Source organism: Pseudorca crassidens, chromosome 5 (genome assembly GCF_039906515.1).
Source record: "Pseudorca crassidens isolate mPseCra1 chromosome 5, mPseCra1.hap1, whole genome shotgun sequence".
Classification (NCBI taxonomy): Eukaryota; Metazoa; Chordata; class Mammalia; order Artiodactyla; family Delphinidae; genus Pseudorca; species Pseudorca crassidens.
The window spans coordinates 139,230,866-139,246,999 of NC_090300.1; the positions used below are offsets into that span (position 1 = coordinate 139,230,866).

At 43.8% G+C, this 16,134-nt stretch overlaps 1 protein-coding gene and 1 long non-coding RNA gene across 4 annotated transcripts in view; one reads left to right on the top strand and one right to left on the bottom strand.

The window, feature by feature from the left end:
* RUNX1 (RUNX family transcription factor 1) overlaps positions 1-16,134 on the bottom strand; it is a 247,017-nt gene that overhangs the window by 188,853 nt on the left and 42,030 nt on the right. The window lies entirely within an intron of this gene.
* LOC137225426 (uncharacterized) overlaps positions 10,087-16,134 on the top strand; it is a 67,346-nt gene continuing 61,298 nt past the window's right edge. The window contains exons 1-2 of the long non-coding RNA XR_010943836.1: positions 10,087-10,174; positions 14,550-14,628. This is a non-coding gene — a long non-coding RNA (uncharacterized lncRNA). The remainder of the gene's footprint in view (positions 10,175-14,549; positions 14,629-16,134) is intronic.

Genomic DNA, 16,134 nt, shown 5'->3' on the forward strand with positions numbered 1-16,134 from the left:
GGGGCTGTGGCATCCCCGTGCTTTCCCTGGACAGGGGAGAGGGCCAGCGGGCCTGCTTCCCTTGCAAGCTCTGCCCGGTGGCAGGATTCCCAGACCACACACACACTGAGAAGGCCTGCCTGTCCTTTCATGAGTTGGCATTTTGGGAGGGACACAGGCCTGGAACACAAGGCAGGAGCCTGGGGCACATTCCTGGCAGCTGGACTTTGGGAAGATAGGAGGCAGCCACCTGGTGCCTCAATTTTCATTTTTTAAAAATGGAGCCCTTATGTGAACACGAGTCAGGCACTGGGAGTGCAATAGACAGTGTAACTGACCACGTCTCTGTCCCCATGAAATTAACACGCCAGGGGAGACAGGCTATGACTCAATCAGTAAACAAGTGATGATTACAGACAATGACAAGGGATAGGAAGGAAAATTCCCCTCTCGAAAGATGGTGAGGTTTCACAAAACTAAGCGTTATAAATAAAAACAAAAAAAACCACATGGTGATGCTCTGTGCCCTTGTTAACGATTGCACAAGTGTCTGCATGGCGGACCAGGCAGGACCCTGCAAGCTCTGACTCAGATGGTCCTCGGGCTGGCCCCACTAGACTTATGCCAGAGGCCAGCCTAATGTGCGGTCAGAGTGTGGTCCATCCAAGTCTAGTTTCTCCATGCGAGGCCAGCAATAAAAGGGGTGACTGGGTATTCAGCCTGCCCAGACCTCGCAGGAGGGAGCGTGTGTCCCCTGGGCCGGTTCCCCAGGCTGCAAGGCTGGCAGTTCCCCGAAAGGGCCACGCTTCTTCCTGCCAGGAAGAGCATCTGCAGGGCCTTTGGGGATACCTGCGAGAGGTGCCGGGCACCGGACTTGTCTCTTGTCTGCAGATACCATCCCCCCGGGGGTGCGTCTCGGGTGGCCGCTTTGAGAAAGACACATGGAGCCAACTGCAGGAAGAACAAAACTTTCAGGAAGAACAAAAGAGAACAAATCTAATGAACACGATAATGAACATGAACAAGGATGATTTTAGATGCAAGCACAGTGACTTAGCTACAGAAAAGGATAAGAGAAAATACAGGGTGCTGTTAGGGACGGGATAATAGAAACCATTATTGTAAAACAGAACTATTTTGGAGAGAGGAGCAAACAAAACTGCTCCTGGGGCTCCTGCGTCCTCAGTGACTTTTCACCTGTTATGCATTCTGAGGTCAAACACCATTACTACGAGCCAGTGCGGGGTTGGGACACACACACACACACACACACACACACACACACACACACACAAGCGATTGAGGAATGTAGAGGGAAAAGCCTGGAATAAATGCACTGGTCTCATTTCTTCCACATCACTCACTGAAATTCCCCACTCACTAATTTTCCTAAAAGCTGATTTTCTCATATACTTTGAAGTCAGGCAAGTGGGTTTGGGGAAAGTCAGATTGTCTCTGAGGTGTCTGTTAACATGCTAAGGTATCTCAGGAGCCCCTTCAGCAACAGGAGAAAGCTCCCCTTTGTGAATGAAGAAGGAGAAAATGAAGGCGGTGATTCTAACTGAATAAATATGGAGCTTGTTTTGACGATCATTGGATCACTTCATGGTTCCCCAGAGCAACCAGGAGGAACAGGATTTTCTTGACCATTGACATTCAAAGTTTTCTTTAAAAAAATAGCCAAGATTTTATAATAATTTAAATGAAGTATAATCTATAAAATATTGAATCACAATGTTGTACACCTGAAACTAGTATTGTAAATCAACTATACTTCAATTAAAAAAATTCAAAAAACCCAAGATGTAAACTGTCTAAATGAAACGATCCATTATCTTTTCCCCCTGGTGAGGGAGTAATGAAGGGTTTCCTGTTTTAAACTCATGCACATATACATGGACATTATTATGCTTGTAGAGAAATTGCTCAATAGTGGTAGGCTGACCTAAAAAAAAATCGGTATCGGCGTTTTGTATCTATATGAGATGGTGATTGTTAACTAATCTTATGGTGATAATCATTTCCCAAGATACGTAAATCATTATGCTGAACATCTCAGACTTACATAGTGCTGTGTGTCAATTATATCTCAATAAAGTGGGGAGAAAAAAGGAGTGGAAGTAAAAACAAAAAAAAATTGGCGTTCACCTCCAGCCTCAATATTGACAGGGAACCTCTGTTCTTATCCACCCTCGAGGACCTCAGCCAAATTCTGGGACGGTTAGTTTGGTTTCCTGGATGGAATTGCGACACCGTTGGGGCAGAGAGACTTGTAGCTGCAGACAAGCCCGTGAACAGGGTGTCAGGAAGTCCGGGAAAGCATGAGTCAGCTCAGCACTGGTACCCCTGGCACTGGGCTCCAGAGGGAACTTGACCAGTAGCCGAAGTCAACAAAGGGCGTCGAGCAAGCCGTGCAGTTGGGGGGAGGCCATGGGGGGCCTGCCAGCATGTCCCCACAAACCCTACACACCAAGCTCCACCCTTCCCAGCAGCGGTAGACCAACCCCTGCAGCTCTGACCACAGAGGGTGGACTTTACGACCTGGGAACTAATTTCTCGTTGGTTTTGGTAAACTAAAAATGATGGAATGAGTAATGCATTAAAATCATCTTTTTCCTAATTGAAAAAAAAAGTATTACAATTTTGTTGGAGATGACATCTTTGGAATCAAGACTGTAAATTTCTGGGAGATAATTTGAGATTTAAATGTCTAAATGTTCTAATTTACTCATTGTCCTGTACTGACACGGGACATGGTTTATAGCAAAGGCTACAGGAACTAGGAACTAACGGTCTCTTAGTTCTTTCTGTCTTTTCTCTGCCTCTTGGCACGTATGCGTAGGTATGGGTTTGTGTAGGTATGTCTTTGTATGCTTAGTTACTTCTATCCATCACTCCTCCTTTCTAGAATATCCTTGCCCCACCTTCAGTGTACACTTGCTTTTTAGAATTTTGAACACTGAGAATTATTTGAAGCTCCTGATCAGCTTTTTTAACACGTTGAACCTGATATGTCTGCAGCCTGCCCCTCGTTATGGAGAATAATAAAAGTTCAGACTCGGTAGGACAGTGGAGTCATGGGACTCTCCCTTCACGGGGGAGGAATCCCCCCCAAAGTACCACACATTCAGGGTTTGACCTGACTTAACCAGGCTCCATCTCTGCTTCTGTCCTGCAGCCCAGCTGGCGAGCTCAGATGTGATAACTCTGCTGAAGAGGGGAGGGAGTTAAATTGTGGGCAAAGTGAGGAAAGCCCGGGATCCAGTGAAGGAAAGGAAATGGAGAGACGAGAGATGGTAGGAGAGGTTTTGCCCATGGGGCTATGGTCACAAGCTGGGGGCCTTCTATGGAAGGGAGAGGGCTGGAGACGTAGCCTTCCCACGTCCTGCCCCGCCTGTCTCTGGCCCTTGTTCTTCCTTCTCAGACCCTGAAGATGAGTCTATTAAGTCAGCCCATCACACACATCTAGAGGTTTCTGGGTGCTGCAGGGAACTCGAAGACGGAAACTTTGGCCTAAGAGCAGACTTCTCGGAACAATATTGACGCAATAACAGTTAGCTTGAAAAAGAATAGCAAACTCCTCCTCTCTCTCTCTCCTCCCCAACTTGACTTCATAACCCATCTCTCCTCTGTTAAAACTGTAAGTGGAAAAAAAGCTAGTTTCGCAAAGATCATTGTTACAGAGAGTGTGGCTGTAAATTATCTAGAAACATCGGCATTTCTGCTTTATAACTTTCACCTGAGCTTATCGCTTTTCTTTGCACCATGAGGCCAGGAGAAGCAAAAACAGAAAAAAAAAACCCCAACCCAACAAAAAATAATATTTTAGCTCTTGAGCAAAAGGACATAGATACTATCAAAACATTTTGCAAAATTACAGAAACATTGCTACATTTTCCATAGGGTTAACTTTTGAGATGAAAAACTAATTTGGAACTTATGATTTCTTCGAAAAAAATTCCCTTAACCAAACCAAAGACATTTACTGGGAGAAGAAAATGACTAACTTGTAGTTTCCACAATGAGAAACACATTCCCATGGCTTCTGGCCACTTTCTGTCATTACGTGATGGGCTTAAATTGCATTCATTTATAATGAGTGAAAAATATGAATGAAATCTTTAAATTAGTCAAAATAACGTCATGCTTTAAACATCCTCCCCTGCGAAGATAGAGAGGCTATTGGATGGTAATTGACCTCACGATCGTCTCTGAGGATCGATCCCAAACCTGATGGCCCATATTTAACTTCAAACCAAGTATTGCAACTTCACAATTAAAAAAAAACAAAAAGAAAGAAAAAAAAAAAGCAGGCTTCTTATTGCTGCAGTGAGATAGGGCAGCCTAATGGCTTTGAGCGTGTCTCTTCCTGCCATGTATCTGGCCTTGAGTCCACAGAGCCTCCCGCCAACATCAAAGGAAGCTGTAGGAGATGGTGTGTGGAACCCCAGATAGCCCCGGGAAGTGGAGGAACCCACCCTCTGTCAAGAGGAGTTGCTAAAATTAGATGGTGAGGTAGTCTCAGCGCTGGAAGAGATCTTACCGATCATCTGTTTCCATCATTGATAGAACCCGTCAGACCTTCCAGACCTTCAAAGAGAAGGGCTTATGCGATCGGCAGGAATGCCTTTCTGTTTGGAGATTCTTCCCTCCGTCTATCTTAAGCTCTTCATGCTGATATTAAAGTCAATTTCCTCTTACTTCGGGGCTCAGTGCACATGGGGGGCAGCTAGGCCCTGTATTTTCCTCTGGGCTTTCTAAAAATTTTTTTTTTTTTTTAAATAATCTAAGACCATCATTTGGCCCTTCCTATTCATCTGGGATGCTGTCCTGTGGTCTTCATTTTGGTATTCTGGGTGCATTTGGGATGCACATGAAATCCTGCAAGGAGGGCTGGAAGGGTCAGGGCCAGCCTCATACTGGGGCCGAGCGAGCGAGTGGTCACCTGCTCAGCAGCATCTTTATCTCCCCCTTATCTCCCTTTACAGCTGCCTTGCCTGGCTCTGGTGACAGTATCTGAACGTCTGCCACTTGAGATTTACGCACTGGAGTAAGCGTTGCCCCTCCTTCTATGTTTCTCTTTGAAACTTTGCGTCCATCAGGAAAAGGTTAAGTCCCTTAAAATTAATATCTTTGCTGCCCTGATTTCCTCTCTCGAAAATATTTAGGGAAGCAAGACAGGCTGGGAGAGGGGATGGGTAGGAGAAGAAAGGGGCTTAGGAAAAGGGGACCTGAGTAGGGACCACAGAGATCAGCCTCGCTTCCCTGAGAACGTTCCTTGTGGCTTCCTCGGCAGGACCACACAATGTCCAGAGACCACTGTGTGACTCGCAGAGATAACGGCGGCAGTTCCTGGCAACATTTGCTCCATCCCTCCCCCTCCATCATCTGTCTTCCTCCCCAGGGAATCTTTCTTTCGCTTTGGGCACCAGGAACCTCAACTTTGCAGAGCGGGGAAGGAGCCAGACCCTTGTGAATCCAATCCGCATCCCATCTTGTCAATTTCTTTCTTCTCGAGACCCAAACAAACCACAAACCCTCTTATCCCACTAAATATCCACCCATGAAGCACAATCAAGGAATCTATGTTCCAAAGCAAAACCTTCTCTTTGAAGGAGCCAGCCCTTACCGCTCTGCCCTACAAATGGGCAATTTAATAGACCTGACCCGAGGCAGGCATATGCGAGCAAGTAGGTTTATTATGAGGTTGAATTTGTGACTTGCAGTGGCTGTCAAGCATTGGGGGCCTTGAAATCAGGCCTGTGGGTGAGCAGGGTACAAACAGCTGGGCAGAGCAGCCCTTAATCCCCTGCCAGCTGGACCCAGAGACAGGCCTTGGAGGCTGGAGTGCTCGGGCTGCTCTTGGCTCGGGTTCCAGAAACAATTCTGGTGGCAATGTGGGGCTGTGACTCCAGGCCTGCACCAGAATAACACACTGTCAGCATATGTTAACAGGCTGCCTTTTCTCCAAAGATCACAAAATGCATTCCATTTAGTGTCTGTTTTGCAAGTGTTACTATCTGTGTTTTATGGGCAACAAAACCAAGATACAGCAAGGCCTTTGAGCTCTGCCATGTGAGTGTGAGTGGTGAGGGGCTGACCTTGGGAGACCTGTGCTTCCTGAGTCTCGGGCTGTTGCAAAACAGCTTCCTCCAACCTTTCCAAACTCCTTCCAGAATGGTCATGCTGGCTGGCAGATCTCAGGGGCTGGTGGGAGTTAAAAGGAACACATGTGTTCCAAACTCCCTGGAAGAGAGAGTGGTATTAAAAACACACACACAAGCTAGTGTTCACCATGTGGGGACACAGATGAAAGCAGTCGGCTGCTTCAGTACTGGGCTTTGTGACCACACGTGGTGAGGCCTTCACCCCACAGGAAGCACGTGGAAATGAGCAGAAGACTTGACTCCTTCTTCTCTCCTGGGTATTCTCTCCTATGAAGCATAAGACCATGCAGATTCTGGTCTTTCTCCTTTTAACAATATGACCATCTGTAAGACTAAACTTTCTCAGGAACTCACCACTGACACCAGTCAACAGAAAGAGGAACTTGCTAGTCTATTACTAAGTGAAATTTTTCAGCTGGCCCTGTTCTATTTCAGCCTCATCTGCCCACGTGGAGCTTCATCTCCATTGGGGGAAATGAGATAAGCTTCTCCCCAAAGATGTTGGAGCCACACTTACAATATTTGACTCTTACACAAATGAAATCCAATTGAAGACCAATGATCTCCAGGGTTAGGACTTAAACTGTAGGACACTGAGACATCTCAAAACACTAGGCTGGAAGATGTCTAAGGGATCTTTACTCAGTGTTGAGCCATAATGAATTCCAAAAAAGGAAACTCACATCTACTGACTTTTTCAAATCTACAGGGAAGATGATCCCAGAATTTTCATTGGAAGCTAGTGTTTAACAACCAACCAACAAGCATTTACCATATACCCACTGTGTGTAAGGTTCTGTGGGGCACAAAGAGAGTTATTTTGTGAATGTTCCCATGGTCGAGTGGTTCTTGCTCTTTGCACTTGTATCATTAGCAATAACTACTCTCAATATTTTAGAAATTCTTTGTTATCTCTCTCAACTGTGTCTCACATCCTTGTCTTCTAGAGTGACCTCCTAACTTGAGGTCTGTTCTGGGGGAGCTGGGGTTTGGGGTCACTCTAGATGCTAGCCTGGCACATACAGGGAACAGTTAGTTACCAGTGGCTGGGCCACTTCTTCCAGTGTCAGGGTGAGCTGGGGAGAAGGCAGCAGAAAGCAAAAGGCAGCCCCTAGTGTGTCTGAGCTCTTGATCGTTTCTTCCAAATCTATTCCTCCCATAGTTTTCCCTGCTTCTATAGCAACTGTAGTTTCCAGATGGCTTATGCTAAGGAACATTTGATTCTTCCATGCCTCTTTTCTTTAGCTCGTGTTGTCCATCCAAACTGTCATTAAATAATGTTTTGAACCTTTAAAATGGCCACTTTATTGTTCCCACAAGTTACCCTCATTTCTTGCCTCCATTTGCAATATTCTCCTATTTGGCTTTCTTAAGTTTTTTTTTTTCTTTTAATCTTTATTTGAGACATAATTCACATAAAATTCACCTAATTAAAGTGTAAAATTCAAATTTTTGGGGTACATTACATTACTAATTTTTTTGAGTTGTAAAATATATATAACATAAAATTTCCCATTTTAACCATTTTTAAGTAAACAATCAGTGGTATGAATTATGTTCATGATGGTTGCTGTGTAACTATTATCACTATCTATTACCAACACTGTTTAAACACCCCTAAACAAACACTGTAAACTAGGAATAGAAGGGAACTTCTTCAACATGATAAAGACCATATATGAAAAACTTATAGCTAATATTATATTCAACAATGAAAAGCTGAAAGCTTTTCCCCTACAATCAGGAAAAAGATAAGGAAGCCCACTTTTGCTATTTCTGTGTAACACAGTACTGGAAATTCTAGCCAGAGCAATTAGGCAAGAAAAAAATTATCTCTGTTCATAGATGACATGATCTTATATGTAGAAAACCCAAAAGAATTCACAGAAAAACCTGTTAAATCTAATAAATGGTTTCAACAAAGCTGTAGATATAAGGTTAACACAACAAATTAGTTGTATTTTTATACACTAGCAATGAACACTCCAAAAAGGAAATTAAAAATCAGTTCCACTTACAATAGCATCAAAAAGAACAAAATACTAGGAATAAATTTAACCAAGAAGGCAAAGACTTATACACTGAAAACTACAAAACATTACTCAAAGAAATTAGGAGATCTAGGTAAATGGAAGGATATTCAACGTTCATGGGCTGAAAGACTTAATAATGTTAAGATGACACACAATTCACGATTTCAATATTTCCCAAAGCAATACAGAAATTCAACGCAATCCCTATCAAAATCCCAATAGTGTTTTTTGCAGAAATAGAAAACCTATTCTAAAATCCTAATTGGCTCTTCACTTGTGGTTTCTTCTGCCTGACATGCTCTGCCATCATCTGCATGGCTCCCTGTCTCACCTCCGTCAGGTAAGGATGAGGCTGTCACCACCTCAATCACATGTCACCTGTCATCTTCTTATCATGGCCCTCCCTCACCACCCTTGCACTCCCAATCATCTCTTATTTACCTTACTTTTCTTCATTGCTCTTAATATCATCTGCCCACACTGTATATTTTACTTATTTATTTTTTGACTTCCCTTTTTGAATATAAATTTGATGAGGTCAGGGATTTTTGTCTATTGGTTCACTGCTATACTCCCAGCACCCAGAACGTGTCAGGCACATAGTAGACACTATAAAGATAGATATTTATTGAGTGCAGGCATGAATGTAAAATACACAAGAACAATAAATAGATTCGAGGCTATTGTTTTTGTAATGAAACAAGACCAACAAGTGACTACCAACTGGATTTTTGCCTCACATCCTCCTTAACAAAATTTAGCATTAAAGAGAAAGAAACACGTTGGTGAAAGAACAATACAGCTTCATTAAACACCCAAAGAAGTGGTGAGTGCAAATATTTCCTCCTTTTTAAAAGTCATGTTCACTTTGGGCCGTTTTCAGATCATCAATTCTCTCTCCAATGTACTGCTCCCCGAATCCCAATATATTTGAAATCACTTCCCGGTCTGAAAAAGTCATCAGAGTATCTTAATCCATCTTAATCTTCCATGGCAAAGGAACTGAGTGTGTAGAGCTTCAGTTATGACTATATGTGGGATGCCAAGAACTTGTCTTTGGCTGGGTGAGAGCAAATCTCAATACCAAGGGAGCAAGCAGACAGCTGGTAGGAAAATAACAGGAATGTATGCAAGGAAGTAAAAGAGATGAACAGTAACGGGAGACTCCCATGAGTGGGAAACTTAGTACGTGTAGACGCAACTACATGCCAAACAAATTTACAATTTCACATACTTAACTTATGATTTTCACTGTGATGATGATGAGTGAACAAGAAGGAGGAGAGCTGCCTGTTAAAAGGGATGACTCATCTATGTCCTATTTTAAATCGATCTTGAGAGCGTTCTCCTGAATCACATCACTGACCTCATGAATCTGTGAAATCTCCAGAGAACAGCACAAAACTGCACTTTCAGTGGGAGGGTCAATGCATCGCGACGGCCCCTCTTCAAGGCTCAATTCCTGCATGTCCATTCTCACAGGGCGGCTACTGTCCTTAAGAAGGAGGAGTCTGCTGCCTCTTTTGGTAAAGGTGTGTACCTTCCAACTTTGTACTTATCTGTGTAGTCAACATATTTTCAAAATAATCCACTTAGACTCATGAATCCCACCCGTATAAGATTTCTTTAAAGTGGAAAAGCTTTTCACTACCATTTGCTGTTGAGAAAATGAAGCTACGAGGTAGCCATGGTAGCTGCCTTCAGGAAATGGTAGAGTCAAAGAAGGAAGAACTTGAAAATTCAGAACTGTGTTCATCCCTCTCTGCCAGCCATTGGCTACTTGTTCAAACTTGAGCCAAGGGACTGATGGGATATGAGTCACACCCATGATGATGGCACTCCACAGATGGCTCAGCATCTTTGGTTGCATCAGAATTTTGTTGTATTAAATAATTCTAAAAAGTCAAGAGGCCCAGAAGCTATAACTAGGACATCCCTTTTATATGAATAACGAAGACCTCACTTGGATTGCAATAGCAGCTCCTGTGACAGCATGTGAGTTGCAGACCTTAGCATCGTGGCAAATCTCAAAGGATCCTGGGTAAAATCTGCTCTCTTCTTGTGCTGTCTAAAGAACAGCCCGGCGATGACAGGGCACAGCTAAGGGCGTGTCACCAGTCAAGTCCCATAAAGCTCAGACTAGAACCCAGAAGTTTTGACCCTATTCTTATCACCCTGTCCAGTGTAAAATTAACCATTTAATTTTCCCGAATGGACCAGGGATCCTTTGCAGTGGGGTCTTACCTGATCCCACCCACCTCCAATTTATCCTATTGCTTCTGTGCCTTGGGATTTCACCATGTGTTGGGGTCATGTCCAGGGGAAAGGGAAACATTCAACTTTCAGGTTCACGAAGGAGGCAGCTCCAAGTCCAGCCCTGGCTTGTTGCTTCCCTACTGGAGGGGTGACCGTCTCATGATCCCAGGCCCAGCTCGCCCTCAGCCCTGGACAAAAGCCCAGGCCTCCAAGAGCACAACTTGGACGTGATGCCTGTGTTTCAAACTCGCATCACTTTCCCATCACCAAGGGACTTTGATTTTAGCTCTTTCTAAGATGAGATTGGGAGATTCTTATTTCTAATTTAAATTTCTGGTGCCTCAGTGTTTTAAGACGACCTCATTCCTGCTTTTAACATCTGCAGCAAAAACCTTGAAACCTGCTATCACTGCCTCACAGTTGAAAAAGAAGTCCTGGGCAGATGTTATTGATCTATACAGAGGTAGGAAGCATGTTCTTTATTAGGGTAGGACTTCTTACTTTTACCAGTATGCTCATCCCATTTGACAGAGCAATGGGGAAATAGGAGAGACAGAGATGAGAGAAAGGAGAAGAGAGAGACACAAAGAGGCAGGGGGAGAGAGACAGAGGAAGAGAGAGACAGAGACAGAAAGAGAGACAGAGAGACAGAGAGAGAGAGACTGTATCTTACTTTTTAAAGACCAGGCTGTCTACAGTCTATAAACACCATTTGGATTCCGTGTGACTCATTTTACATCCCAGAGAATAGTCTCTTCTGCCCTCCAAAACACCACATTTTAAATTCTAGCCTTGAGTCAGATTGGAATCAGATTAGATTCACGCCCCCATCCCTCCAGACCCCACCAATTATTTAATTAATAAATGCTACGAAACTCCACAGTACTCAGTCTCTACTTTTAAGCCTAGGGACTCCCCCTTTTCCAAGCATACTGTACTGCTTAACAGACAGTCTCCACAATTCCATCCTTATCCCTGGCACCTAATCTCCATCCCCAGAAGGGACACTAAATGTTCTTGCTGCCCCTAAGCTTCCTTCTTGAAGCTCAGCCTCCAGTGAGTGGGACTCTAAACGCTCCTTCAGAGCTTGCCCGCAGGGCACCTTTCTCCCCACTGAGGACGCTGCCTAAGGAGGAAGAACCTGGCATGTGGCTGCAGCTGGAACCTCTGCCTGACCTCATATCTTTGAAGCTCCCTTTGAATTTCATGCCAATACCCAGAGCGTGGGGTGTCACTATTTTGTGATTTTCCTGCTGCCCCGGCAGGATTGCTACACGGCCTTGACACGTTTAAAGTTACTCCCTGCTCAACTGGGACTCGTGGCAGCCGGTGCCCCCCACCCCCAGCTGGAATGCCTGGGATTGTACTTTACCGCATCGGCATCTTCACAGCTGGGAAGCGTCTCCCCAGGGTCTCCGACAATGTGTAAGTTTCTCGCATCATCCTTGGCAGGCTGATCCCAGTCGTAAGTCATCCTCCAAGACAAGACTGACAAGTCTGATCAATTATTGCCACAAGTTCTTTAAGTGTTGAGGAGCTAATGTGTCACTTTGTAGCCAGGGGTCGGGTGCATTGTATCTGAGAGACGGGATCCACGGAGGGAGATGAAAACACGCACACACTGAAGATTGGAGATTTACAAATTCAGTGTCCTCGATATTTTTACAGAAAATCTGCTTTGCCTGCATAAAAGCCTCACGTAGGCAAACTGAACTCAATATCTTTCTCAGAAAGCACCACGAGAAGGATATTCCATAACAAAATAAAGCCATGTTACTGTGTCTTTCAAGCCTTCCAAAGCCCTCCATATGTAACACCCTCTCTCCAGCCAACACAGATGAACATTTTCCCTGTGGCTCAGAGGCTGAGAGCCTGAGAAATAGAGTCAGTCAGATCTGAACTTTAGTCCCTGTCCTGCAGGGTGACTTTGGGCAAGTTAGGTAACCTCTCTGAAACTCATGAAGATAACGGTAATACCAATGTCAATGGTGTCACATATGAAGGGCTCAGCCCAGCATGGGGCACATACATGTTCAGTATGTGTTAGTGACATTGTGATGGTTAACATTTCCTTTCTCCGGGTAGGAACAAGGTGCATGCAGAGGGAGTTGTGTCAGCCAGTCCTTTGATGCCAGGACTCAGCTTGGTGCTTTAGATAGGCTGCCGGCAAGACCTGAATCAATGCTTGGACACAGCCCATTCCCTTCCTCTGCCAGGCTGAAGGCACTGGAATAACAGGGGAGAAAATGAGAGGTCTTACGAGGAGTCCTGTGTAGGACACCACCCTTCCTGGTTCACCAGGACAGTCCTTGTTTACTGCCACATCCCTTCCTACTCCCGGAAGTGCCCCAGTTAGGAGGACAAATGATGAGGTCACCCTATCTATGAGCTACCTCAAGTAGCTTCCAGAGCTGTGCTGTCCAATATCGTAGCCAACAGCAAATGTGGCTAATAAAAAAAAATGTCAACTATCACATGAATAATTTTTATAATAGAATACATGTTGAAATGATAATAATTAGCTAAGTAAAAATATAAGTAGAATTAATTTTGCATTTCTCTTTCTACTTATTTGATTGTGGCTACTAGAAAATTTAATATGTGGGCTTGTGTTATATTCTAATGGACAGTGCTATTCCAGAGTTTGAGCTCTGTGGACCATACACACGTTACTGCTCTTGGACATATGCTGTACCTGCCATCAAATGTTCTCTCGGGCTTTGGGGACAAATATCCTTGCCACAGAACTGTGCCATAATGCCCTTGGCTGGCTGCATCTCCACTCCTAAAACCTTGCCTCTGAGCCTGACTTCTCGCCTTTGCACCTTGGCTACATGTCATCACATGGATGTTTGAAAGGGGCCCAAATTCAACAAATCCAAAACATACCCTATCATGTCCTGCATTCCACCCTTGGTCTTGCTTCTCACCTGGGATAACTACTCTTCCGGTAACCAGACTCCAGACTTCCACAGCACCTCTCACTGGCCCTGACTCCTTCCCTCCAGAGACTAAATCAATTGCCAATCTCCTGGGTCACGTCTTTGTCACATCTCTTCACTATTCTTGCTACTACTCTTCGTGTTCAGGCATCTGTATTCTTTAATAATAAATATTACCATTTATAAAAATATAATAATATTGTTTCAACATTCTGCAAATGAATCCTCTAGCTTCTCTCAGAACCACTGTCCTAAACATTTTCCAAGCAACATTGGCAAGGTCTTTCTACAATCCAGAACTATTTCATATCTCAACTTAAAAAACGTTCTTGGCCTTTTATTGTGTCCCAGCTCTTTCATCCCAAAGCCCTTGAGAACCCATTTTATGGATCCTGCTTAATTCCCTGTTATTTTCCCTGCCCCTCCCACCTACCCTATCCCCCCCACCCCTCACCAGACCACACTATTTTACATGAAGATGAACCACGCCCTTTCACCTCTAAGCCTTTAATTGGCGCTGCTTCCTGCTGCCAATGTCATCTTTACTGCCTCATCTGCCTTGGGGAGTTCTGTGTAACTCAAGGATGCGGTTAAAACACACATTCTTCAAAAGCTTCCCCAGCCCCTCCCCCAGGGAGAACTGATGTATCCTCCTACTTTCATCATGGTGTCATGATAGCACATTCAAGTTGGTTCCATGTTAGCATCATGTACTTGAGTTTTTCCTCTTCCCAGCTAGAGGTAGACTTCTTTAATATTTAGGTCATTCATCTTCTGACCCTCCCTTCCCCATGACAAGTAGCCCCGATTTCCAACAGTCGTTTGAAAGGTGCTCAATCCATGAGGGTGAGTTGAATCAGTGACGAATGTGAGCTTAGCATGTTCTTTGGAGGGATCGCCTGCCAGGCTTGTCTCAGCTCTGGTCTGGGAGAATTCCTTGAGGACAGATAAGGAGGGGCCAGACCAAGGTGGCATTTAAGGAGAAAAAGGGAAAAATTAGGTTGTGCACATCTCTCTAAGCAGATTTTCTACTTATGCTATGTCAAAATATTTGTTGAATGTGCACTTCAAGAATATTTACTATCAAGATCCAACTTCAGGAGTATTGAGCCCAGGATGTGCTTCAAACACTGTTTATTCCACGACTTACACCTTCTTTTCCTTCATTACAGGTATGACAGTTGCCTAGAGGTGGATTCAGTCCTTCTAACCACACTGATGATGGAATGGTCATTAGAGGCCATGAAAAAGGTAGGCTTCTGGAGAAAGATGAAATTACACTTATATTAGAATTCAAACAGGACCTTGCATGAAAAGAGCCACAGATCCAAAGGGAAAAGAAATGAAGGAAAAAATCAAACCCAAACTTGAGGCCATCCGTTGTAATAGAGAAGCTTATGCTTGGCTTTCAGGAGTGCTGGTCGTGTGTGTGTTGTATTACAGGCAATTATCGGTGGTCTCCTTGCTGGCCCTAAAGAATTTTGAACAGCATCAAAGGGAAATATGATCTATCAGAAGGGAAATCCTACTGCATCTTTTAACTCTGGGCCAACTCTGCTGGGTTGATGATGCATTTTATTTTTGATGATGTATTTTATTTCCATGATGCACTTTATTCTTGAAGTCTCACAAATAGCTGTTGGTGAAAGTTGATGTGAGGATAAATTTCTCTCCCGGGACACGTGTTTTGAAAAAGCCAAACTGGGCCTGTGACATTGCTGAGTGATTCTGAAGACTGAAATTAATCCAGCTCCATGGCTTCTCTGCCATACGGCAGTCAATCCACAAGGGAGGAAGCAACAGTTTTGCATAAATCAACTGTGTGTTGCTCACCACCATGAACTTGGGGTGCAAGATCATGAAGTTTGGTTTGATTCTTCAAAGAAAATGACACCCTGGTCAATACAATTTTAGTATTACTTACACTTCATTATATTATTATATTTCTGGAGAACGATACATTTACCTGCAAGCATACGAGATACTGAATGAGCACCACTGAAAAATAAGGGAGACCAGGGTGGTTCAAACCCTCCATTGGGCCAGGCCAGCTGGAGGGCAATAGACGTTCTCCCACTTAATGCAGGGCCACCTGGGCTGATAGAGTTGGCTTTGTTCAACTCTGTTTCCAGCCCGAATCGACAACAGAAACACACTGCACTTCTGACTTAGATGGAATGAAGCTTATTGAGGAAGAAAATGGAAGCTAAATGCTTTAAGAATGGCTCTTTCTAGGTTCTTATTTTCCAGTTGGATTAAAATTTTGACACTAACTAAATGTGAACTGTGGCCAAATAGGCTAAAATTTCTGTGCTTCAGTTTCCTTTCGTGCAGAAAATGAGCATATGAGCACGTGCTGCTCTCAAACCCAAAAGTTCTATCAGTGGACGCTGAAGAACTATCAGTGATTTGTGTTAGACAAACTACACCCCCGTATAAATATTCTAGATGAAAATCTCCCCTGAGTGTTCACCAGAGTTTCAAAAATTGATGATGTCGAGAATGAGATCTTACGTTAGAATAGTTCAGGGAAAGCATTTCAGTCTGTGATAGTCTGACTATTGCCTGGTGATTTGAAGTTGGAGTCTCTTTCAACTCTGGCTTTAGGGCATATGAAAACCATATTGCATGTTCTGGTTTCAAGTATTTTTTCCCCTACATTTAGACCAATAGCAAGGGATTATTGATCCATAAACTTCAGGAAAATAATTCTTAAAAATACCCAATACAATAGATTTGGGGATACTGATAACCATT